At 39.3% G+C, this 24,490-nt stretch overlaps 1 protein-coding gene across 4 annotated transcripts in view; it reads left to right on the top strand.

Annotated features, from left to right (window-relative positions):
- The window catches only part of PKIB (cAMP-dependent protein kinase inhibitor beta), a 54,226-nt gene that overhangs the window by 15,919 nt on the left and 13,817 nt on the right, over positions 1-24,490 (top strand). The window contains exon 1 of one of the 4 annotated variants that reach the window (XM_036381130.2): positions 17,477-17,721. The exons of the other annotated variants lie outside the window; for them this stretch is intronic. The gene's annotated coding sequence lies outside the window, so the exon portion shown is untranslated. Of the gene's footprint in view, positions 1-17,476; positions 17,722-24,490 lie in introns of those variants that run through there. 4 annotated transcript variants of the gene reach the window in all.

Here is a 24,490-nt window from a genome sequence, read left to right as displayed (position 1 = left end):
ACCACATCCTGCAGCTGGGGTCTCTCTGGGTTTCTGACCTCTTTTCCTTTTTGTCATAGGTTTTAAAGAGGGATTTAGTTTTGGAACTGCTGACTTCAGCTCTCACCTCTATGCTGATGGCTTTATTAATGGTAGAGGCATCACATAAATTGTTATTGTCTCCCGCTCTTGACTGCCCAATGTCAGAGATGTTACTGGAGATGTCTCTGTAGACAGGAAAGCAGGTGCTCATTCTTTGGGACATTTGACTTTTGAATTTCCTCATCATCACCTTGCTTTTAAGGGTACTGCTGAAGGTTTGGTTACTTGTGTTGGTGCCCTTTCAGAAGGGCAGCACTGCAGGGCTGCCTCTGCAGTCACCAGCCCAGTGTTGCTGAGTTTATGGAATTGTCAGTATAGAAAAAAACTATGTATTCTTCATGTCTTTGTTCACTGTGAAACTTTGCATTTCACCATTCAAGCAGAGTTTAGCCCAAGTGAAGGGGTAACACAATTTCAATAGGAAGATAAAACTGATAATCTTAGATTCTTTTCTGATTGAGCTCTTTCAGTCTTTAGAGTGCTTTTTCATTGTCTAATGCTTCTTTGAAGTTAATAAGATCCTTTCCCATTTTCATCAGAAATCTGATGGCTTATTAGCACAAAATACCCTTGTAATTTTCCACTTTCAGATTTTGCTTTCTACCTTTTGAAAATCAGCAGACACAGTAGACTTCTTGGCATAGGAGAGGATAGTCCTTCATCTCTGCAGGAGATTGTTGTGGGGCTAGTTGGAGGTTATCTTACACACTAGTTCTGGAGGTTGAAATCAAAACTAAAAATTTTTTTGTAGTCTTCTTTTTGTTAGAAACTTGATGTTCTCACCTTTTCACAGAAAGGAATTTACTCAACATTTTCTTAAACCAATGTTGAGTAAATGACTTGGACATTTTTTTGGTATGGAAAGGAAATTTTGCTAAGAACTGACATAATGGGGATTTCTTTTGGGGAGTTTTTGTTTCTATACTTCTGTCCAGAGCAGCTGGAAACAGTTGAGCTGGTTCCTACAAAACGGGTATTTAGTGTGAGTGTCTTGTTGCTGAGAGGTCAAAAATAAGGGAAAACACTATGAACACATGAAGGTGCTTTCTGCTGTATAGTCTCTGTGCTCAGCAGCTCATGGGTTATTTGAGTATGACATAATATTTTTCTGTTTAATAGCTTTTGATAGATTTTTCTTCCTTCAGGTTTTTTATTACCTCCTCAACATTATCGATTACCTCCTGAGCCTCCCACTCAGCTCTTCAGATTGAATGCAGTTTCAAATCCGGGGTAGATTTGCTACAGATATCCAGAAATTGCTCCCTGAAACCACCTTCCTGACATCAAGCAGGTTCTGTCTTGCAAACAGTTGATATTTGTTGCCTCTTAATTCTGTGAATATTTGAAATACTAAGATGATGTGTAATGGAAAGCAAACCATAAATCTGTGGAGGTGTGTGAATTTGCAGCATATTGGTTTCTGACAGACATCTGGCCAAGTGACAGGACATCTGGAATGATAGCACAATCTTCCCAAAGCCAAGCCTCGTTGCTGCCATATTTCACCTCTCTTTTGGATGTTACTGTTGTCTCATCATCACCCTCTGTAAGCTGGTGAGATTCTCTCATTGTCCCTACCACAGCTGTTGCCATTGTTTTCTTGTGTACTTCAGGTATGTAGAGATGTTGCCAGTGCATTGCAGACTGAGCAGTTTTGAAGACAGAAGCATTGCTCTTGTGCCTCTCAGCACACACATAAATTGTGTGAGGTGAGAAGTGGTGTATGGGCAGTGAACACTCCTCAGATGACCAATCTATTGATTATGCCAATGGTTTACACTGAGATGTCCCACAAGAATGAAACAGGAACTATTTACAACTCTGGGAGAAACAGGAACTCTGTTGAGGAGAACAGTTACTCGGTGTATTTGAAGATCTGAAGAAAATGTAAACAAAACATCTGAACTTGTGTAGTTAATACTTAAAGCCTAATTACAGGAGATTCTTTTTACACTCTATCATTTAACTTAAATTCTTAGAGATTCCACATAAGAAGTGAAGACACTCAGCAGTTCTGCAAATAAGTAATTCAGTATGTGCTTACAGCCAGGACTGTTAAGGAAATGTTACTTAATTAAGCTTCATTAATACACACAGTTCTGTAAAAACTGTAAAAAAAAATCCTGCTGCTCAAAACAATCTTTATTTATTGCTCATTCCTGAATGTTTAGAACAGATTTAGAGTTTTAAATGCTTATCAATAAATATTAATAACACTGTGTATGGAAAGTTTGGGGTTTTTTTCTCTGCATCTGTGAAATTTCTTTTGAAAGTAGGAGGATGTCCTTATGCAAGTTGCTGGTAGAGGAAAGAACTGCAACTGTAAGCAAATTTGGCTTAAGCATAAGATAACCTACCAAAGAGCTATAGATTTTTTTAACCTTGATAAAAGAACTCATGAAATGTCATTTTTTTACATATTTCACTGCAGATGATGCTTATGGCATAAGTTGTTTAGCTTAATAGTTACAACCATGGGCTCAGAAATTGAATTGACCTCCAGTATCTCTTCAGATGTAGAGCCCACCCCTCTCTGTGTATCAGGAATGGCAAAAATGTGCAAATTGATAAGTTCCATCCATTTTTGAAAGATAAGCTCCTCAAATATGGTTTTACAATGTGGAAATCTTGCCTGCCAATATCCTTCATGTTCAGCAGAGGCTGCATGAGGAGGATTAAGTCATTGTGCATCCTCTCAGGTTTCAAAGATGCTTCACAGAAGGCAGAATTACTTGCTGCTAGTCCAAACCTGTACAAAATCCCCCTCTTTGACCCCTCTCCTGCATTTGAGATCCTGGAAATGTTCCCACTGACATAAGTGTGAGCTGGATAAAGTATTAAATCCACCTTAACATCACATCTTTATTTCTTTAACGTAGGCACCTTTTTTTTACTTCAAAGCCTCTAGAGACTGGGCACCATGCTGAAGTGGAGAAACAGTGGTCCAGATCAATACAATTAAACAGTGCACAATCTAAATTGGTACCATATTTGTGTATTTCAGAAGAAAGAGCAAGTTTGCCTCTTACAGCCTATAAGATGTTGTAATTGCAGGGATGGAAGGAGGAACTATGAAGGAGAAGAGTTTGTGTGTAGGCTGAAGTTTGGTCCCTCCTCTGCAGTGGAGCTGAGTTCAGCCAGCAATCTTGTGCCTCTCAACAAGTGGTATAAAATGCCTCTTAATAGAGGTTAGCCCTTAGGAGGCTGCTCCTAACACAGATGGAAACTCAACTGAAGGCAGAATGAGGCAACAGTTACCATGAATTGTCTCTTAGGGGGCTGTGACAGATGAGTGGTTTAGGTCACTTAAGGGATCACTGCCAAAGGTAATAGCAGCATCTGGTTTAATCTGAATTTGAGAAGGTGCATCTTGACAAAATTCAGTGGCAAGGTTCATTCTATGACTGGCTATACAGACAAAGCATACGGAGCAAACTTGGATTAGAACCAAATTTTAGAAGATTTATGTCGAGAGCAAGGATGAAAAGTGATCAAGTTCTAAAAGGTAAAGGAGATGATCCAGGTGAGTCATGGGTTGCTAAGAGGACCCCCTTGATTTCTAAATTCCTGCTGGAGTGTTGATGCAGCTGAATCTAATCTTAGTCCCTGGCTTGGTCAATGGTTTATGTCTAAAGGACTTCATAGGGAAATACAAGGAGTAGTGCAGACTGTCTGTCTCCAAATGTTTTTGAGCCTTTTTAAGCAATTTAAGGCCATGCTGTCAGCAGCAAGGAGGTGAATTTGTGCCTTTCTTCCACACTGCTTCAGAGGATGTTGGTTTTTGATGTTTTCGAGTGAAAATTCAATAAAGCACATTAACCTCATTAATCACAGTATGAAGAAAAACCCTGTCAGAGAATCCAGGCTTTATCTTTGCCTTTTGCTTTTTGAGACACAGAAAGGAGGAGAAAAAAAGACATCAGATGTGTCTGAGTGATAGTACTGAGACTCAGAAATTGTAACTGGACTGTGGAAAAAAACCTTTTACCATAGGTGCCAGGATTGGAAGTCTGAATCTGACAGAGAAACTTGAAAGGCAGACTGTGTGACTTGTTTTGCTGGAAAGGTCTGCTGTTCTGATCCTGTTTTCTCTTTATGGGCCAAATTTTTATCAAATTGTTTTTTCACTACTTTCTTGCACAAGTGCAAAAGGATAATATATCATTAAATCTAGTGGGTTTGTGTTTGTACTGGTATAAATAACTCTTTATTTATTGTTACTGCACAGCATCAAGGGATAAAAGACTCCCAGTGTAGATGTGCCTACACAAAGACTGTATTCGTAAGGGAGCACTAAAAATGAGCACCAGCCTAAAAGGCAGATGCCATGTCCACTATCTGGAATCTGGTATTTGAAGTTCATACACATAAGGATAGTAGCAGCCTTATCAGAAAGCATCAGTTTAGCATATATTTCAAAACTTGCAGTACTGACAGCTCCTACAGCACTGATGAGTTGGCTGCATAGAGGTGAAAGATTTCTGATCTTCCTGTCAGCAAAAGCATATGTAGACCTGATAGAGAAGGTAATGAAAATATTCATGGCAGTTTTGACCCTCACTGCTATTTTTTTGTGCTGACCATTTATAGATGGATATGGGAAACAAATGAATCATCATTTTGTGGCAAGTATAAGGTTCAGCTTCCAGGCAGAAATGCGTAGTTAATTGGTTATTGACGACAATGCTTCTCCAGAGAGAGGGTAGACTGCATTTGTGTTTCACTGTGTGGATTGTGTTGTTGTCTTTAAACCATGGATTTGGGAAGGGCAGGTTTTGAGTACTGTTTCACAGGCTGATAAAGCACAGGAAGCCATAAGAGCTTTCTCAAATCCTGCAACAACTCTCTTGCAGTTGCCTGATAACCCTTGCCACTTACCTTTGCAGAAGATATTGGGCATAGTTGAAGTATGGTTTCTGATCCCAGCCAAAATCGGTGGAATCAATGGATCTCTTCTGTCATTGATTATGTGCAGGTTGAAAATCATAACTAGGCCCTGCCACAGATTAAAACCCAATACACTGTTAAGGACATCTTCATTTTGATTTTGGAGCTTTATATTTCTGCTGTTGGAGTCTGTTGCCCTGTTGAGCAGAGATGCCATTTACTGTGAGACAAACGTCAGCACCACACTGAATAAATGCAACTTCCACACTATGAAAGCAGATTTAAAGCTGGACTTCCACATTTATAACAAAGACTGCATGACAGCTAGTGCTGACTTGTAGAACATCACAGACAGTATAAATACCTGGTACAGCTGCTGGGAGTTATTTCAATAACATATTGAGGGCTGCGAACAACTGCCACAAATTTTACATATCATCAATTTCCTTTATTTTTCTTGCATCAAAGCAACATGCCTTGCTTTTCTCCTGAAACACACCTGTAGGTAGAGGCCAATATTGTACTAAAATGGGAGACAACTGGATTTTTTTTTTACCTACCTGAGCTAAACAAGTACAATTTGATATTTCAGTTGGATACATGCAAAGTGACATAATATATATATATATATATATATATATATATATATATATATATATGTATATATCATACCCACTAGTTACTGCATTTTCTTTCTCAGAAAAATCCTGATAGCAGTCTTCTTGAACAGCAATAGTCACATCTTTTTTCTAAGTGGCCATCTGATGAGTTAAGCTGTTAGATTAGATAAGCAGAACTCTGGAAATAAATTTTGGAAGCATTTTCCTAATCAGCTTTTGTGTGCAGTGTAGACATGAGCTCAAACCACCTGTGGCAGCAGTTCCTGTGCATATAATCTGCCGTGGTTGCTCAGCAGTGAGGAGGGCACGGCAGAGGGGGGCCTGTTCTGGTGACTTCAATGAGCTTATGAAAGCATGTCTTGTTACCTCCTTGGACTCATGTGGTTTTTCCACGCATCTCCCGGATGCTCAAAGAGTTTCTGTGCAGATTTGTTATCAGTTCTACAGCGGTTGGATATCCATCTTTTGTCAGTCAATGGTATTTGCAGATTCAGTGCCTCTCCTGTTCTGAAATCTTACTCAGTAAAGGAGAAGCCCTGTCAGAATGGATGATTATAGCTCAGAATTACTTGAAAAAGTGAATGTAGAGGAAATGGAAGATGACAAAGATGGAAACCATCTGAAAAAGAAAGTCTTTTTCAAAGGAAAATTAAGAAGCAGACTTTCAAATAATGAAAGTAGCAATAACTTGAGATATAATTAAACAAGACTATGTTGGAAATACTGATGAGGCTGTTGAACTTTGTGCATGAGGTATTTTCTGTGATTATTTGTCCTTACTGGGGTAAGAGGAGGTGTCAGACTGTTGAAAGAGGCAGAAGAGCAGTCACAGCACAGAGAGCCCAAAGGCTGTTGGGCTGGAACTGAGCTGAATAAAAAAAAACAACCTGCCAAAAAAAAACCACAAAGATTTTAGCAATTATATGTGCTCTTTGGCTGTTGGATATGTCTGGAGGGCAGAATGTGCTTCAGAAACCCACAGTACCAAACTGAGTGCAAACATCACTTCCTTAAATATATTTTTCTTCTTGCACCCCCACAAAGGAATACAACTCTAATCAATGAAATTGAATTGTGGATTTAGAAAACAAAAAGGGAGAAAGGAGCTGATGGCATTTCTGGGGTTTTTAAACATTTGAGGGAAATCTGTAGTCCTGGGAAGGTGGGGGGGCACTGCAGTAGGCATATTTCTATTTTGTTTTAGCAACCAGAGCATGGCTATATTCTCAGAAACCACAATTCAGGCTCTAGGGGAAAAATGCAAAGTATCATTTACATGCCAGCTGTACTTCAATGTTTGTTACTCTTCTCAACACAGCACCATTGCCTTTTTTATTTTTTATCACTTTCATAAACTTATACAGGATAGGATTGTATGGAGGGAGAGTCAGATGAAAAGATGGTAAGGTAAAACTTCAATTTTTGTTACAAGAGAGCATCTTCATAGTTTCAGAAAGAAATCTCTATCTGCAGTTTTCCAGGAGGCTGTTTCTTTAAAAAGATGTTTTCAAGATTGACTGGTATCAGGTGTTCACTGCCATGTGCTGCAGGTGTTACCATGGTGACCACTCCACTCCTTTAGGTAGGCTGTCAGAGGCTATAATTGTGCTTTAAAAATCCTGTGTGCACTATGATAACCTGCACGGAAATAAGCTTCAGCCTTGCTCAGACACAGGTCTGCCTCTGAATTTGCTGATTTGTGACTGCAAGCCACAGAAGATTGTATACTGATCTTTGGGGGAGATTTCTTTCCTCTCTCCCTTTCCATGAGACAAACAAGTACAGTAGGCCCTACAATATAATGGGAAAGATTAAATTATTTTAGCCACACTTCCTCCCCAGCGCCATTTGAATCTGTGGCTCTTTCTGGTCTCAGGCCAGGAGATAAAGCTGGTTGGAGCTCTGCTGTGTCTGTGTGGCTCTGCTTGTGTCTGCCTTCTGCTAGGGCACTTGAAAAACAGGTGTTTTACTGACACACTGGCGTCTGTGTGGCTGTACTCCAGACAGTGGCAATCCTGAAGTGCCTTCTCTGCCTTTGGCAAATCTCCGACCAGGGGTTAAAATTGAATTACCCTTCAAAATGCTGCTTGCTGACCTTTGTATTGCATGGGTCCTTATGCTGCAAACACTCATTTGCCTTTTTACCAGTGCAGCTGGCAGCAATGCTTCATTTGTTCCTTAGCTTCTGCAGGATTAGGGACAGAGGTGCTCCTCTTTCCATACACTGCTTATGTCTGTGCAAAGGTAGTTTCCATTTTGCCTGCCACAATCTGAATTTCTGCTTCAAGCCAAGTAAGTTGTAGTTGACACAAAAAGTAGTAAGATTGCAATGCTTATTAATTATCTTGAATTCTGCATCAGTAAGATGGAAAGTAAAGAGAAAAGTTGGTAAAGAGTGGGGAAATTATAAGGATGGGTTGAAGGTCAAGAGGCAAAGGCCAGAAGTGCAGTAGAGTTAGAGGCTATTGTGCATCCTGCCCCAATTTCTCTATATCCCAGCTACTGCTTCTCAGCAGCAGCCAAAAGTCCCAGGCTCATATTCCTATGGATGCCCTTAGGCAGGATGGTATCCCGGGAAGCATGTTTTTTATAACTGGCTGTATCTTTGCTCTGTTAGTCTCAGAGGGCCTGGGTTCAAGACCACAGCAGCAAAAGAGTCCTACAAGAATGACCTAGTCTGTTGCATGAGATCAGATGGCAGGGAAAACTCTTACTGTTAGAAAAAAAAAATTCCCAATTAAATAAACCTTTCTGATTAAGTCTTTCACATTTATGTAATTTAATAGGGCTCGATCCTTTAAGTTGCTGAACAGCTTTTACCTCTCCCCAGCAGAGGTAGAGAATTGTAAACATCAGCAGTACTCAGTACTCTGCACAGTTAAGAACAGAAATTGACCATTTGGACCTTCTGTGTCCTGGTAGTCTCTCTTAAGCCTCCAACTGCTATTTTGAAAGACAAAATTAGAAAATAAGATGAAATAAGTATTTATGGCCCCAGTTGTACAGAGTGCTTAAGAAATTGTTTTAAGGATGCAGCTATGAAAACTGGACAGGCAGTGGAGTGCTCATGTGTACTGGAGCTGTGCACTAAAATGGTGTGCAGTGCTGCAACTTGGATTTCAAATGACATTTGATTGTATAGTATGCTTCAGTTTATTGATTTTACATTATCCTCTCTTGTATTTGATATGTCTTTTGCTAGGTATTAAGTGGGCTTTAATACCACACATAAATGAAACACCTACACAGAGTTGAAGGTGAGTGTAATTAGCAGTCCTCTAGGTCAACTTTGTCATGTCCCCACTGTATTAAGTATGTGCCCTGCAGCTGTGCTGGGCATCTTTTAGAAGCCACAACTATTCCAATGTTCAAGTTCTTAAACTGAAATTTCCCATTGGCTTTTAATTAGATTAATAAGTGAATGTGCAATCAGTGAGCTGTAAGGAAAGTTTCCAAATATAGAAACAACTAAACCAGACCTAATGCAGTCATCGAGCAGTTTGAATAATTAAATATCAAAAGCAGATAAAGAACAAAAGAAGTCAGACTTTGCATAAGGTAGAGCATGATATGAAGACTGACTGATATCTGAGGGGATGGTAAACAAGAGCATCTGTCCTTTCAAACACTACATTTATTAATAAATAACAAGCATTTTAATGGGTTGCTTTGCATCTAACTGTGTAAATAAGACTGGAAAATGCCAGCCAAAGCTACTACAGACAGCACAATCAAACACTGAATTGTTTGGCATAAAAGTGAGAGCTTCCATGGCTGGTTCCTTAGTGGAGAAAAGTGACACAGAAGGTGACGTAACTTACTAATTATTGACTCACTCTTAATGTTTTTACTTCTGTTTCTCTGATTCCTTCTTTCTTTGTGGGGAAGCGCTTCCCCTTCTGCTTTTGCTGTGTTCCTCTAAGCAACAGAAACACGCAACAAGAAAACCGTCTGGAAACCGGACTCGGTGCCAGCCCTATTGAGAATAAAAAAAGCTGATTTTTGATGCCTGATTTGGAGTACCACTTGCTCTGTTCTGTATGTCTCACAGCCAAACTGGAAATCTGTCACCCCGCCGAGTTTCCAAAATATGGAGACTCTTAGAATACAGATTCCTGCTGTATCAGTGAATAGTTCCCCATCTTTTTCACACCTGTTGGGTTGAGCAGCTCAACCTGAAAACTCTTGATAACTGTAACCATCTTACCCTGCTCTGTGCGTTGCCCACAGTAAGCTAAACTTTACTCACCAAGGAAGGCATAACAACATCCTGGGCAGCACTCATTAGACCATGTATGGAATGTTGTCCAGTTTTGCTTCTGCCTTACTGGAAGGATGTTGATAAACTGGAGAAGGAGTTGATCAGGGAGGAACACTTGAGGAGATGATGAGGAACAGGGGCTTGTTCTCTCATGTTGCTGAGAAAGTGGAGCTAGGCTCTTTACAGAGTTGCACAGCAAGAGAACAAGAGACTATGGTTATGAGAGACTATGGTTATGAACTAAAAGAGGACAGATTCAGACCTGAGGTAAGAAGGAGCCTTTTCTTGATGATGACAGTGAAACCCTGGCACAGAGAGGTTGTGGAGTTGAAATCCTTGAAAATATTCAATAGTAGAAAGGACAAATCCCTGATAAATGTGATCTGAATTAGTTATTGACTCTGCTTTGAGTAGGAGGTGAGAGTAGATGACCTCCTGAGGTCTTTCCAACCTGAATTATTCTATGATTTCATAACAGTGAGTTTTCAGCCTTGATATATCCTCTGCTTCTGGCTCTTTCCCAGTCACCTCCTCCTGTCCTGCTCTCAGAGACCTACACACAATGCAGGGTAACACTGCTGTTCTCCACCAAGAGAACCTTGGTGACATGATGAAAAGTGTGTTGGTTTTGAGATGTGGACAAACTCCCATTTTGACAAAACCCTGCCTTGTCTTCATAAGAGAGTTGCTTAGCCAGAACTTTTAGGCAGCTGTCTCAGAAAGAAACGTTTGCTTTCCTTTCATGCTGCCATATATTTTATTTAGAATGATTCTTTGTTGTCTTTCACATTGCTGTTCATCTGGAAGCTGGTACTTGACTTTTCAAAATGGTGGCTGGCAAGAAGCCATAGCAGTAATTAGCAGGAAGGCAGAACAGAATTCCAGCCAACATTTAGTTGAGGTATTTTAGTATCGCAAAAATGAAGGGGTTTTTCTGCTTCAGCAAATGAATAAATAATACTGTCTAGAGTTCCAGCCTCAAGCAAGTTCAAGTAACTTGTATTCAGGGTCCAAAATAAAGTGGACGAATTTCTGGGAGCAGGAGAAGGAAATGAGCCAAAGACAGTGGATACATGTTCATTTAGGCAAAAAGACAGATGGGAAAAAAAAAAATTATCCACATACATCAAAACCAGGTGTCACTGGCAAGAGACTGAATGACTTCTTGCATGAGAAAAGTGTAAAACATGTTTCACACCCAGTCAACACCTTGACTGATTCTGTGCCAGGGTTCAAACCTATGCCAGCCTGTCCCTGTGGCCTTGCAAATGTGTTTGGAGAAGAAGATGGTTATGACCAATGCTGAAATTTAAGCTACTGATTTCTACCTGGCTGCCTCATCCATTTACTCCCATCTGAACAGAAGAACTTTGTTTTGTTATCTTGTTTTCACCATGAAAGAGTTGATTGTTCTTTTTTAATTTTTTCAGGATGCAGACATTTTAGTGTATTCCTAAATTTATGGATGTTGAAATTCTGAAGCAAGCATCAGTGGATTGTAGCCTCTGAGAAGCCACCAGTCTGCTTCCTCCCAGACCTTTCTTCATGTCTCATGCACCCCATCTGTTCAGAAAGTATTCAGCAAAGTCAAGCAGGATTCCTTGCTTTGATTTAAATAGGTTTTTTTTTAGTTGTCCCAGAAGCAGTGACCCTAATTCATTTTTATATGCAGAGCTCTTTTTCAGAAGACTAAACAGAATAAAGTTGAACTACTTTGTACTCTTCCTAATTATATTACTTGTTCCCTTCTCCTCCTCAGCTGACTTTGAGAGAGCTCAGCAAGCTCATGCTTTTCTTCAGCAGCAGAGTCAGAATTCATACAGAATGGCCAGATACAAAGACATCATCCAAAGTGTTCCTATGAGTAGTCTGAAATAATGACTTAATAATAAATCTGAAATAATGATAGGAAAATTCCAGAATTTATTTTCTTTCCTAAAATTGAAGAGACTGCAAGGTCAAATGTCTTATGTGGATTAATGAGTGTAAAGTTTCTAAAATTGTGTTGAAGTATATAACAAGAACACTCTTTTTTTGGCCCCTGTTGGATGCTTGGTATTGCATTTTTCTCTAAAAATGTTACTTTGAAGAAGAAACTTGCAAGATTAGCTTACAATAAGGACAACAAAGAGTCTCTCCCAGAAAACACAGGGCCTTGGGTTGACAGAGAGGTGGAATGATAAGTTTGCCTGTCAAAAGTCACTTCATTTCATCCAGTTATGCCACCTTGAAAATTGGTCCTCCTTGTTTCCTTAGCAATTGCAGAATTCACTAACTTCAAATTCAGTTATTAACTTGAGATGTGCCTGAAAACTTCTCTCCAAAAAAGCCATGTAAGCAAGGACTTTTCAGAACTTGGGCAAATCAGCTTTCTATTTGATGAGGGGAACAAAAGAAGGGGCATTTTGTGATGTGTGATGAAAGACATGTTGTCATCAGTTCAGGCCTCACTGTGTGATGATCCAGCTCTTGAACTTGGTGCAGCTTGTCATTGTTTGGCAATTGAGATGACTGTAGGAGTCACATAACAAACACAAAAATTGATGTCCAGAGGGTCTAAAATAATTGCATAAATAACTTCTGCTTATTTTCGACATGTTTGTGGTCTCTTTATCTCTGGAACAGTGTGTGTCTAACAGCTTACACTGACCTCCTTTAGTATTTTCAGAATTCTAACTCCAGTGTTCCTCAGAAACAAATGTATGCCATGCACTTAAACTTTACCAAAGGCTGGCAAGAGGCATAAGGTTTTTTCCTGAGCATAGTTGTGTTAAATCTGTCAAATAACTCTCTCCAGTGTAAATAATCACTGTTTGAGTTTAGTACATGCAAATAATATAAAGAATTGATGACTGACTCTTCAACTTCCTTTTAATGTGGTTACTTTCTTTATAGATGTGGTAACTCCTCATTGGCAGGGACAAATTCTAACAACCATTCCCTCAGGGAGATCAGAAAAACAAACTATTAGGTGTGGTGAGTCAACATGACATGTAAAGAGAGGCAATTACAACTGTCCTGTCATCAGATCAGTAGGTCTGTGTTGTGACTGACCTCATTTACTTCCAGTTGCAAGAAGCATGTAAATGTCATAAGATGCTTTGTCACTTTTGTCCCCAAGAGAACAGTGTCTTGTTGAGGTCCTTTTTAGTCCTTTGTCAGTATTTTGGTAATGTAATGTTGGCAATACAAGAAAAATATTCCTTCAGAGAAACATTCAGCAGTTCCTTGCTGCATAGCCAATGTTATTAGTGTCAACTCTTACTTAAATATACAATGTTTTGGTTTGATTTTGTTTTGGTTTTGCTCATGTTTGGTTTAACCCTTTCTAAAAGCTCTGTGCTTTAGACAGTTTTTACCTTCTAGTTTTTAGCTAGGAGCTAATTGGAGAAAAGGACAGGTAAGAATTCATGGTTTGTGGGGAGAAAACAAGCACAGTTATTACAGTACTCAGCTGGAAAAGTGGAAGTTATGAATGTTTGTCTGGTTCCAAGGACTCTTCTTGTATAAGAAATAGTCACTGCATAAATTACAGAAGCAGGTTTCTTTAGGTTACAAGAATAATATTTTTCCTTTGTATTTCAAGTGGTGACCTGACAAATGCCAGTCCTGACCCCCAAATTTTGTGACATTGGTTTTTTTTTTCACTCAATAAAAGCATTGCCTTAGTGGTTGAAGTGTGAAGACTAGGGCAAAGCTGGAGTTGACATCCAAAAAATAAAATTTCAGTTACAATACTTCTGCACAGTGGAAAGTGCTGTTGCTCAACCTAATTTCTTCCCTGGGGATCAAAGCATTCACCTAGGAGACAACAGCTCTAGGCAGTTTTTCTTCAAATCCCAAGGTATTCCTCTGTGCATGTTTTCAAAAGGAAGAATGAACCATGCCTGGATTTCTTTATCAGCTGAAGTGAGCAGTGAGTAGATGCAGGTGCTGCCTGGCAACCAGAGCAAGGCAAAGTCTGTGATGAGTGGGATGCCTAGGCAGGCCCTTCTCCTAGGTGTTACCTGTTGGTTAGTTCCAGGTGGCTCTTCCTTCATATATGAAATTTGTAGACTGAAGTAATTTTCTGAAGCATCCAGCCTGGGAGAAAAAACGTTGGCATCTAGTTCTGCAGTTTGGCTTCTCTGTACTTTGCAGATCTGCTACCTCAAGCAAAGGTGACACAGCACCTCTCGTACATAGACGTGTTCTTGGCTGAAGAATGTAGAAAATCCACCCCCAGATGCTGTGAAGAATTGTGGTGTGTGAAGTGAGAAAAAAAGGCACTATCAGTTACAGGGACAGTAGTGGGCCTTCATCACTACAGTCCACAAAAGGTTTCACTTTACAAATGACTACTTGCACTGGGCTTAGCTCCACCTTTATTCACTTTAGACAAAGGTCTGGGTTTATTAGTTTTAGGATAACCCCAAACAATTTCATATCCAATGAAATTCAGAGAACTTCTTTTCATCCCTAGTTATCTCACCTTAATGGCTATGGCAAGAGTATTCAGAAATAAACAAAATTGGATGATGTATCTCCTCAGACATCAGTGTAGGAATGTCCACATCTAATAATACAAAATAAATGCATGTTACAAATAAGCTGAAATGCCTTTATATGTGTCTCATAAACCTAAGAACATTCTGGACATCAATCCATTAATATGTTTCATGGTCTAATTTTGATTTCTTCAAAAATTTCAAACAAGATAGCTTGGTTGGTCTTTAAAAAGACTTAACTGAGCTTCTCAAATGCACTAAATTCAAGTTCAGAATACTTTGTCCATATGTTAACAAATTAATAAACAGAACTTCTTATTGTAGAAAAAGTCAGCAAGTAAGTCTCAGAAGTATTATCTGAAAAATAAATTTCTTGAAATGCAAAAGCCATTTCATAAATGATGATGTGTCAGAGTGGGCTTTAAACAACCCAAGCATGTTATTTGGGAGACTCTGAATGTACTCAGTGCTGCAAGACCAACAAAGTTCATCTGGATTTACAGCAAATAACCTGTCCTTGCATATGTAATGGACAAACTTTCATTAAAGCGTTCTGCTGCATATTAGGAAGCTCTTAGATCATTATTTTATCTGGCACCAAGCCACTTCCTAAAATTCAAAGTGTGAAAGTTTGGTTTCTAAGTCACAGTTTTGGAAGCTGCAGTAACTGTTCAGAAAAATCTATCTTTTAGCTGGTAGAATCCCTAAAGAGCTGCAAAGATGTGTAATATATGTGCTTTTGTTCTTCAAAATAGAATAGAGAGAACCTATCAGCAGACCTTTTGTATGTGCATGGTGTTTTCTACCTCTCCTCAGCACTTAGGTACCTATAAAGCAGCCAAAATCAATACACAAAATGTCAGGTTTGAAAGGGCATGTGTGCAAAGAGAGCAGCATTTTGGGCTAAGCCTGTGGTTCAAAGCACTGACTGTACTAACAATTTGTCCAGTAATGTAGTAAAAGCATGGAGTTTAGTCTTCAGGTGAGCAACAGATTTGGAACAAGACAGCATTTTAGCTTGAGATAAGATTCACAATTTGATGTTTCCCTGCTTATACCAGGCATGAATTACTGAAGGGAGGGGAATGGAAGGAAGACAGTAGCTTGGGAAAAGGGCTAATGGTGCTGTTGCCATTGCATTACCCCAGCTGGGCTGTGTGTGAGCATCAGCATGGAATCAAGGACATACCTTCTTTCTGCCACTGTAGAACAGGTAGTGTGACTCTGATAACATTTTCTGTCTCCCTGTATTCACATTACTCTCTCCAGATCCTGGTTCTTAATTAGAAAGCCATTCTTGCTTTGCCTTGCCAACTATTCTAAAAAAAATGGAGCATATTTTGTAACTGGTGGCCAAAGAAAGGTACATCACTGAATTTTCTTCTGGATGGTGTTAATTGAGCAAAACCAATAAAATAGGCATAGCTGATATGCACAAGAAGAAAACTAATTTTACAGAGTGCTAAAAGCTTCAGGCAAGTTTGTGGTTTTCCTGTAAATTTATGCTCTCTTTATTGTATTAGCTACTGTGGCAGAAACGTTGAGGTGGAAGCTGAAAAGTAGCACAACTTATTTTGAAGTATTTTGAAATCCAGTAATCTCTCTGGGATGTACCCATATCTACTTCAAAATGCTGACCTTTGTTAATATTCTAATAACTTTCTGGAGCAGCATTTTTATAACTAGCAGCTGTGAAACAGGCAGGAGTTCTCTGAGCCTTTCACAAAGTTTGTACAGTGTTTCATGAAGTGATTTCATTATTTCTCAACATGAAAGTTCAGTGAAAAGAATGTTCATCCAAAAGAGAATCTGGAGAAGAAAAGGTTATACTTGCCAAGAAATGAATTGTCGAATACATTGGTGTAGACTCTAGTGTGGTTTCATATTGTACCCAAATTAATACATAAGTTGTTTGAAGGCTAAATAAATAGCCATTTAAACAAATTGTTTCCTTTTTAACCTTTTTTTCCTGTCTAGGTTCAATATTTGAAATAGAGATGACGTTGTAGAGAAAAGGAATATGTATGTAGGCAAATTATTTTGTTTCTGCTACCTAACTTTATGTGTCCACTGATATCTACTGAAATATCCATTTTTCACTCTAGTAAATAAGTAATCAGCTGATATGAACGATTTGTGGTAAGACCCCTATCTCAGTTGCCCCAGTGCACATCTAGAGAAACATAACTCCTGTGAGATTGATTAGATTTACAGCAGCTGAGTTTTATTCAGCTTGGGTTTTCTGTGTTGGAAGAAACCTATTCAGTGGTAAATAAACCCCCTTAGCCCCCCCCATTTGTAGGTGACTGACCCTTGAAAAATGTCAGGGGCAACCTTGACTTAGTACAGAACATTGAATCATTTCCTCAACCAAGAAGTTAATTTTTCTTGATTGTTTCTTTCCCTTTTTTTGCCCTGCTGACGTACATGGCTCACAAGATGTGTGTGGCTTCAAATTGCTGCAGGCTTTCAGATTTTTACAAGCAGAGGCTTTTCCAGTGGCAATTTACTTCTCTTGTAGTTATGTGATGGCAAGTTATTTTTGTGGAGACAGTGGATTCTGGAGCTGCTGGCACAGCTTGAGCAGTGGCTCTCTTCTGTAGCTCATGCTGGTCCCTCTTGAAGCCATGCTGTGGGGCTGAAGGCATACCTGAACCATGAACTTGAACGTACTTAGCATTTTGGGGGGCAGAATTGTGCAAATTACCAAGAAGCCATACTAAATGATCCCCCCCCACCTCTTACAAGTTATTTGATTCTTCATCCAAATCAACTGACAGCTAATACAAAATTAAGCTCTGTGGTTATTTCCAGCTAGCATTCTTGTCTGCTGTGAAACTCTCTGTGTTGAGAAGCTGAAATACGAACTCTGGTTTAGATATTTGCTGAAAATGTGTTGGCAAAGTAGTATTTATCTTAGAGCAGTGTGAAGGCAGTTTTTATGCCACAGTTACATGTTCTCTGTTTGGATAGCAGGATGCCACAGAACAGCCACGGCTTGTTGCTTACACGGTGTCCAGGCAGCAGTTGCCACCTTTGGGGTGAACATAACAGCACTGCTGGTGCAGAGGGATTTGCCTTCCATTATGAGAGGATGGAGAATTCCTTTAATGGCACTGTTGTTAAGGATTTACTTTTGTACCAGAAGTGCCCTGAATGAAAAGGCTGAAGTCCAGAAGTCTACCTGTATGGCATGCTCTCTGTATGTGAATTTGTCATCTGTTCATTTATTTTAAATGTATGCAAGTTTATCTTCCTTCTTGGCAACAGTTCAGCTTCCCCTTGGTGTTTTGCTGTAGTCAGCTGAGAAGACAGACGTTGAGATCACTTTCCAGTTGTTTCTGGGTGTTTCTGGTATTCATCAGCCTCCTCTTTTTGCTGTCCTGTAAGTAGCTTTTTTCTTATGCTCTCATTTGCTGTATTGTATTCTGTACCTCTTTTGAGCTGTTTTTAAAACATTTTAACAGGGTTTCATTAGCATCTGCCTTTCCTAAAGAACTTTAGTTAATGAGCTATGCTTGTTTCCTTACTGCCTTGAACAGACTAAGCAAACAGAGAAGTTCCCCTTTATTTAAATGTTCGTAGCTTTGCCAGTGTTCTCCTGCTGCTGGGTTTTGCACACTGCGGGGGTCATCTTTGAAATGCTTGTTGTTTGGTATAATAAATGTGGTTAGATTAAAAGCCAAAAGCATCTGTATTATATGTTAAAATTATGTTCTTTGGCTGTGACTACCAGTGTTTTAGGGAGTTCCCTGCTGAGAAGTACAGAAATTAGTTCAGTTTCTCTGTGGGTGCATCTTTTCCTCCATCAGAGGGGAAGAGGGATTCATTGGGTGAAACCATTTATTTGGCCCTTAAAATGCAGACTGTCAGGTCAGCCCTGCAGAGACATCTGTATCAGAGCCAGGTTTCTGGAGCTCTTTGTGACCATGAGGAGTCTGAGATGGAGTATTGGACACAAACAGCCCTGAACTGAGCAAGAATAGCTGGTTTTGCTTGTCCTTGGCCTTCACACAGTCATCACAAATGTGAGAGACTGCAGTTGAGGGAGAGTGCTGAAACTTCTCAGGCAGGAACAAAGCTTGCTCTTACTATTTTCCCTCTGTCAGCATACATGAGCAATAATTTTGTGGAGGGGGTATCTGCAGGGATTTATTTTCTGACAGTGCTCTCTTAAATCTCCATTTCATTGAACAAAGCTGTAGTGGTTTAGTTGATGTTGTAAGGAACAGAATGTAACCCACGGTTTTAAAAAGAGACTAGCATACAGGGGCTTTTCAGTGGAAGATTGTGCCTGTTCATCTGCAATCAAGAAAATGTAGAACTATTTCTGCACTTTTTAAAAGAAAAACACAGCTTAGAAATACAACAAACCTTTCAGCTGCTCATTTTAAAGTGAAACATAAAGATGCAGCAGAGAAGACCAGAGAAAAATCTAACCATGCCTGTAATCTTTGGTAACTCTTCGATAACAAGGGGTCATGTGCAGAAAAGAGTCCCTTGAAATCTCCCTACCCGCAGTTTTCCATTCAGATTCATGCAAGGCTCTAGAGAGATGTAGGCTCTACTCATCTCCAGTGCTGAGTGAAGTTTAGAAAAAGAGAATCCACCATCTCTAAGGATATGCACTCATTGGGAGACTATGACAAGCACATTCATATTTTTGACCTTTTGAATACATAGGTCTTAATGCATTAATAAATCCCTGTGGTAGTGTTCACAGGGGTCCCAGGACGAGGGAAGAGACGAGAATCTTGGCTCCATGTTTCAGAAGGCTGATTTATTATTTTATGATAGATATATTATATTAAAACTATACTAAAAGAACAGAAGAAAGAATTTCATCAGAAGGGAAAGGAATGGAATGATAATAAAATCTTGTGACTGACCAGACAGTCCGAGACAGCGGGACTGTGATTGGCCATTAATTAGAAACAATACATGAGACCAATCAAAGATGCACCTGTTGCATTCCACAGCAGCAGGTAATTATTGTTTTTATTTTCCTCTGAGGCTTCTCAGCTTCTCAGGAGAAAAATCCTGGCAAAGGATTTTTCATAAAATTAAAATGGCTACAAATCCCAGTATATGAAACAAGGAGTAAATATGATATTTTGGGTACTACAACATCTGCATAATCCCTCAATGATCTACACTTGTCAGTATCACTTCCAGGCTTTCCTTTGAAATGGTCACCCCATACTTCCATAAAAAAAATCCCCAAGAAACCCTCCTATGGAATTTCCATTAAGGAATGCACTTAGGTCTGTGTGTTTCTGGGAAAGACACATCTTTGCAGAGTATGTAATCTAAAATGGTCTTGGTGTTGGTTTCAATCTATCTAGAAACAGTTGTATCAGCTTGCAGAAAGATTCACTCAGTGATAATGCCTGTCTGTTTTTTGCCTGTTCTCTCTTTCTGTGCTTAATAAGAGAAAATAGGGAAAAAAAGAAGACTTCTGAGGAATCTGCGTGGAAAATAAAAAAATCAAAGAAGACAGATTAATTTACACTGTCGAGTCTCAGGCTGTAATATGATTATGCTGACAAAACTAGAAAAGGAAATGTTCAGAGCTCATAGGCATTTTAGGAGAGGCCATTAGCTTAGCAGATGGAAAAACATTGTTTCTAATCATTCTGCAGTTCCTGAATTCACACATTACACAGGTAAGTACGCACTCTGACCAAATGTCGTGGAGGCTGCAAAACCTTGAGAGGAGCTTGCCAGGGGGCTGTTATTTCCAGTTAAACATAAAATCTGAAGGCTACAGAATGTCAGTGCTGAGCAGTAATCTTTATACAAAGGGAAATGGGTCCTTTTGGGTTCCTCATCCCCCTGTAGCAGAGTGTTTTCAGCAAGGGATTGAAATGGCAGGTGTGAGTAACTCCAAATGGCACGTGTGACTCCCCCTCTGCAGGTTGTGTTGCTCATTCTTGCATCTTTCTGTGGAGAGATTCACCTGTGGTGCTGCCTGGGGAAGAGCCTCTGCAGGGATGGTGGGGACTTTTGTTGTGGTACTTCTGTGGGGCAGGGTGGGAGAGGCTTTGTGGGGGCTGGAGGGGGACATTGGCTCTTCCTGCATGGAGAGAGCATGTCTCTGAGCATGTGGATTTGCTGCTGTAGGACAGAGAAAGAGAAGGCATTTGCTGCCTTGGAAGGGTAGGAAGAGGGGAGGCCGAGCTGGTGCTGTCTCTTTCGGGGTAAGAGAAGGAGTTGAGGTGAAGGATGTCCCATTGCCTGTATGACCTCTGTGGCTCTCAGGGTTTGACTGGTTTTGTCTCAGTGCTGGATGAGAGCGCAAAGGAACAAACCTCCTCTGATAAAGCCAAGCAAGGTCAGGGATTTCCTTGCCTTCTAACCTTCTGGGAAATGTGCTGTATCACTGAGGCTGTGTATGGGCTCTTTCTAGAGCAAGAAAACCTAGTGAAGTTGTGCTTGTGGGCTTACGGGGTGAAACCACAAAGTGAAAATTTCAGATGGGTCAAAGAACCTGGTGATTAAAGTAGTGGCCATATCCATAGCAACTCAAGCTCAATGTCCTCCCACCCTGTGCCAGTCCCTAATACTGGCGAGCAACTCTTCAGGAGCAGTCAGAGGTCTGTGTCCTTCCTGGACCTGGTGGAAAAGTTTTATTAAAATTGATTCAGGAATTACATGGTACCATCCCTACACAGTGGAGGTGCAGATTCACCTTCTCCTCTGAGCTTTCAAGATGAAAATTCTATCCAATTCTGCTCCAAAGGGAAGCAATGTTTGCTTAGACGGACCTTGCTTGTTGCTTCTGCTTCTCTTGTGAAAGAATGGCATTGCTCTAACATGTCAAAATTACCCACCTCTCACTCAGAATATAGCAGACCGAATGTTAAAGTAAAACTAAAAAGATGAGGAGAAAGCAAGCTTATTGTTAAACTTTTAAATCCAAAGGATTCAGTATGTGGAACTTCCACTTAATGTTGTTTGTATGACAAATAGGAACAAGACTTGATTGCTTGTTTATATTTTGGTTTTCATTCCTTCACTTTCCTTAAGACCATGAGAGCCCATGGGTCAATGGCCCATACAAATTAAGAAAGTTTAAAAAAGGTTCTGTGTATCATGGTATCCCAGCTTAAGGGTCCAGCCATACTTAGAATCATTCACAAGGAATAGTTTGGGTTGGGAGGGATCTTGAGGGGTCATTTAGTTCAATCCCCCTGCCAATGGCAGGGACACCAGCAACAAGATCAGGTTGTTCAGAGCCCCATCCAACCTGAGCTTGAAAGTTTTGAGTGATGGGGCATCCACAATCTCTCTGGGAAACCTGTGCCAGTGTTTTACCACCTCCTGTAAAAAAACTCTTCTTATGTCTAATCTAAATCAATTTCCTTCAGTTTAAAATATCTCTTGTCCTGTCACAACAGGCCCTGCTAGAAGCTTTTATTCTAGGTCCCCTTTCAGTACAAAAAGTGAATATTTCACTCAAATAATTTATAAAAAGCACACTTTAACCTTCTACTTTTAAATCATCCTATATGTACTGGTGATTTCCATAGCCTCCTTATCAATTGAGATATAAATACACCTTTTTTTGGTCCCTATTTAAAGCACTTAATCCAGGTGTTTCAATAGCTGGGCATGTTTACTGAAGGATCATTTATCAAAATGGAAAGGGTTCTTTGAAAGCCATCTGCCTTAATTAGAGATAATTTTAATTGAATTAATTTAAAATACATTAATTCAACTGTGTGGAAATGACCTGCCTGCCAGTCTCATACATGCCCTGGAAAGGTCTGTTCTGTGGTTCTTGTTCTTGAAAAACAGATAGGCTATAATAATTGGAGGTAGGGATTTGCTTTTATGACTTAGATTTTGTGAGACAATAATTTTTCTCAATTGCCAAGTAAGCTTGCTGAGACCATAAAATAATTTCCTTAGCATTTTAGTAGAATTTTGATTGAAATATGTCTTCTTTTTATGAAAAAGGGTCTATAACTGTGAAGCCCTAAGATAGGAAGGCTGGTTTAGTGTCCCAGGCTAAGGTCATTAGAGCGTAATAGAGATGATTCATATGTTAATAAAATAGAAGTATATTGAAAGGCTAAAGAAATTAAACCAAATTAATCCCATATGTATTTTACTGACTTGTTTAGGCTTGTAGCTACTATGAATTTTACCTATTAGAGCTATTCTCCTAAGAAAAAGAGACACTCTGAAACAGCATGAAAGTCAGGGAGGTTTATAAATTGCTGTGATCGATGATATCCTTTCAGCAGAGATGCAGAGGAAACAGAATCATCTAAAAGTAGGAAGGGGGAAGCAAGTAGAGCACTGCAGATAAACCCTTCACCTGAAGTGTAAAATTAATCCAAAATAAGTTCTAAGGGAAAAATTCTTAATGTGCATTATGGATAATCATATAGCCTATTTCTTTCCTTCATTACTCCTCAAGAGATTGTGGAATTGTGGATTTTTGATTTATTTAATTTCTTTCATTGGTGATACTCAGTGGATCAGTACTTAGCTGGCTTATTTCCAGAAAATTTAAGAGTAAGATGCTCTCAAATACTTATGCCCCTGTATTCCTTATTCTGTGGAAAAAGCTTTTCCCTCAGTCTGAACCTTCTGGCAGAGGATTAAATCTGAGGGTTTTGTTATTCTGATCCTTTGTGCCTGTGGGTGTAAATACCCTGTGGTCTCTGACCATGATGCAGTCACAGATTTTCTGGTGCACAGGTAACCAGAGATGGTATCATCAGGTGTCCTATCCCCTGGAGATAACTCTAATCACCAGATCTGAGTGGGACAAATCTGACTCAGTGATCTGCTCTTGAATGTCAAAGCACTCATTCCTAGTACTGTGTCCTGGCTGTATTATCAAATTTCAGTGGAAGCAACACAAGCCTTGCAATTAGGTGAAATATGTGGGGAACTGCAGGGTCAAATTGTAAACCTGTGCTATCAGGATATGTCTCAGTGAATTGTAATTGATTGAATTTATTTTTTTACTTGCAATTTAAAGTCTATTGTAAATATAATTGAGAAAGTCTTGTGAATCAAGGTCGTATTCTAACTTAAATTATAAGCCTAAAAGAAGATGGATTTCTCAAATCTCAGTCTATTTTCTTGGTGAGTCACCATGAGAGGGGGCAAATTTTCCTAGCTATAATTTCATTAAAATCAGTAAATAGGACCACTGCAAAGATTGAACAAGTAAACTGTGACCTCAGTGAAATTGTATTAGAGCAAGCATGATGTATGCTGGAGAATGAAATTAAAAAGAAGGATTATTCATTGAATTTTGAAGAAATACTGTTTCTGAAGAAAAAAAAAAATGCTAAAGCATAAATATAGTATAAATGGAACATACCGAGCAAGGAACTGAGGGTCCTCATTTAAAATGCAATTGTTGAAGACAGTGCAGCAAAGTCATATAACTTTTCAAAATGTATCCATATGTCCTATTGATTTTTCATCTTTGTGAGTGTTAAAGTGACTGACATGTCAAGGAGAGCAGAAGGAAACTTAAGCAACTCATTAAAGGTTGTTTCAGGGCACCAGGTTGACTTGCAGTTGGAGGTTAGCTCCATTCTCCTTGTATTAGACTTCACTTCCCAAATGGCTGTTTCCTGCCTGGGCTCACTTTAACAGTCACCAGATTAAATCTGAAAAACACAGGTTTTTTTTCAGTTGTTGGTTCATCTTCCCCCGAGGACAAATTGAACCAGAATGATTTTGCAGAATTTTGCAGCACCTGTGGTGGTCTAAGACAAAATTCTTAGGGAAAGAAATTATCTTTTATTAGTTAGAAAAAATTAATTGGAAAAACCTTTGGGTAGACCAGTAGAGATAGCTTTATAGAATTATCCTGCAATAGTTCACTTATATAAGCAAAGTCAAAGACCTTTTACTGTCCTTGAACTGAGTTAATAAAATAATATTTTATTAACTATTTAAACATTTACTGAATTGAGCAAATATTATTTTCTTTCCACCATCCTATACAGTGAAGAATGCCAAATGAGGTTTTTTGGATTGGATTTCCAGGAGTACTCTTGGATGAGCCAGTAGAATAGTTCAGGAAGCCCAGATCATTTGAGGAGTATGAGACACAATTGAAGTGAGAAATAGATGAATAATTTTGGGGGAAATAGTTATGCAGAGCTTCATGGCAAAAG

Source organism: Molothrus ater, chromosome 3 (genome assembly GCF_012460135.2).
Source record: "Molothrus ater isolate BHLD 08-10-18 breed brown headed cowbird chromosome 3, BPBGC_Mater_1.1, whole genome shotgun sequence".
NCBI classification, from domain to species: domain Eukaryota; kingdom Metazoa; phylum Chordata; class Aves; order Passeriformes; family Icteridae; genus Molothrus; species Molothrus ater.
This window is presented reverse-complemented; position numbering and strand designations above follow the sequence as displayed.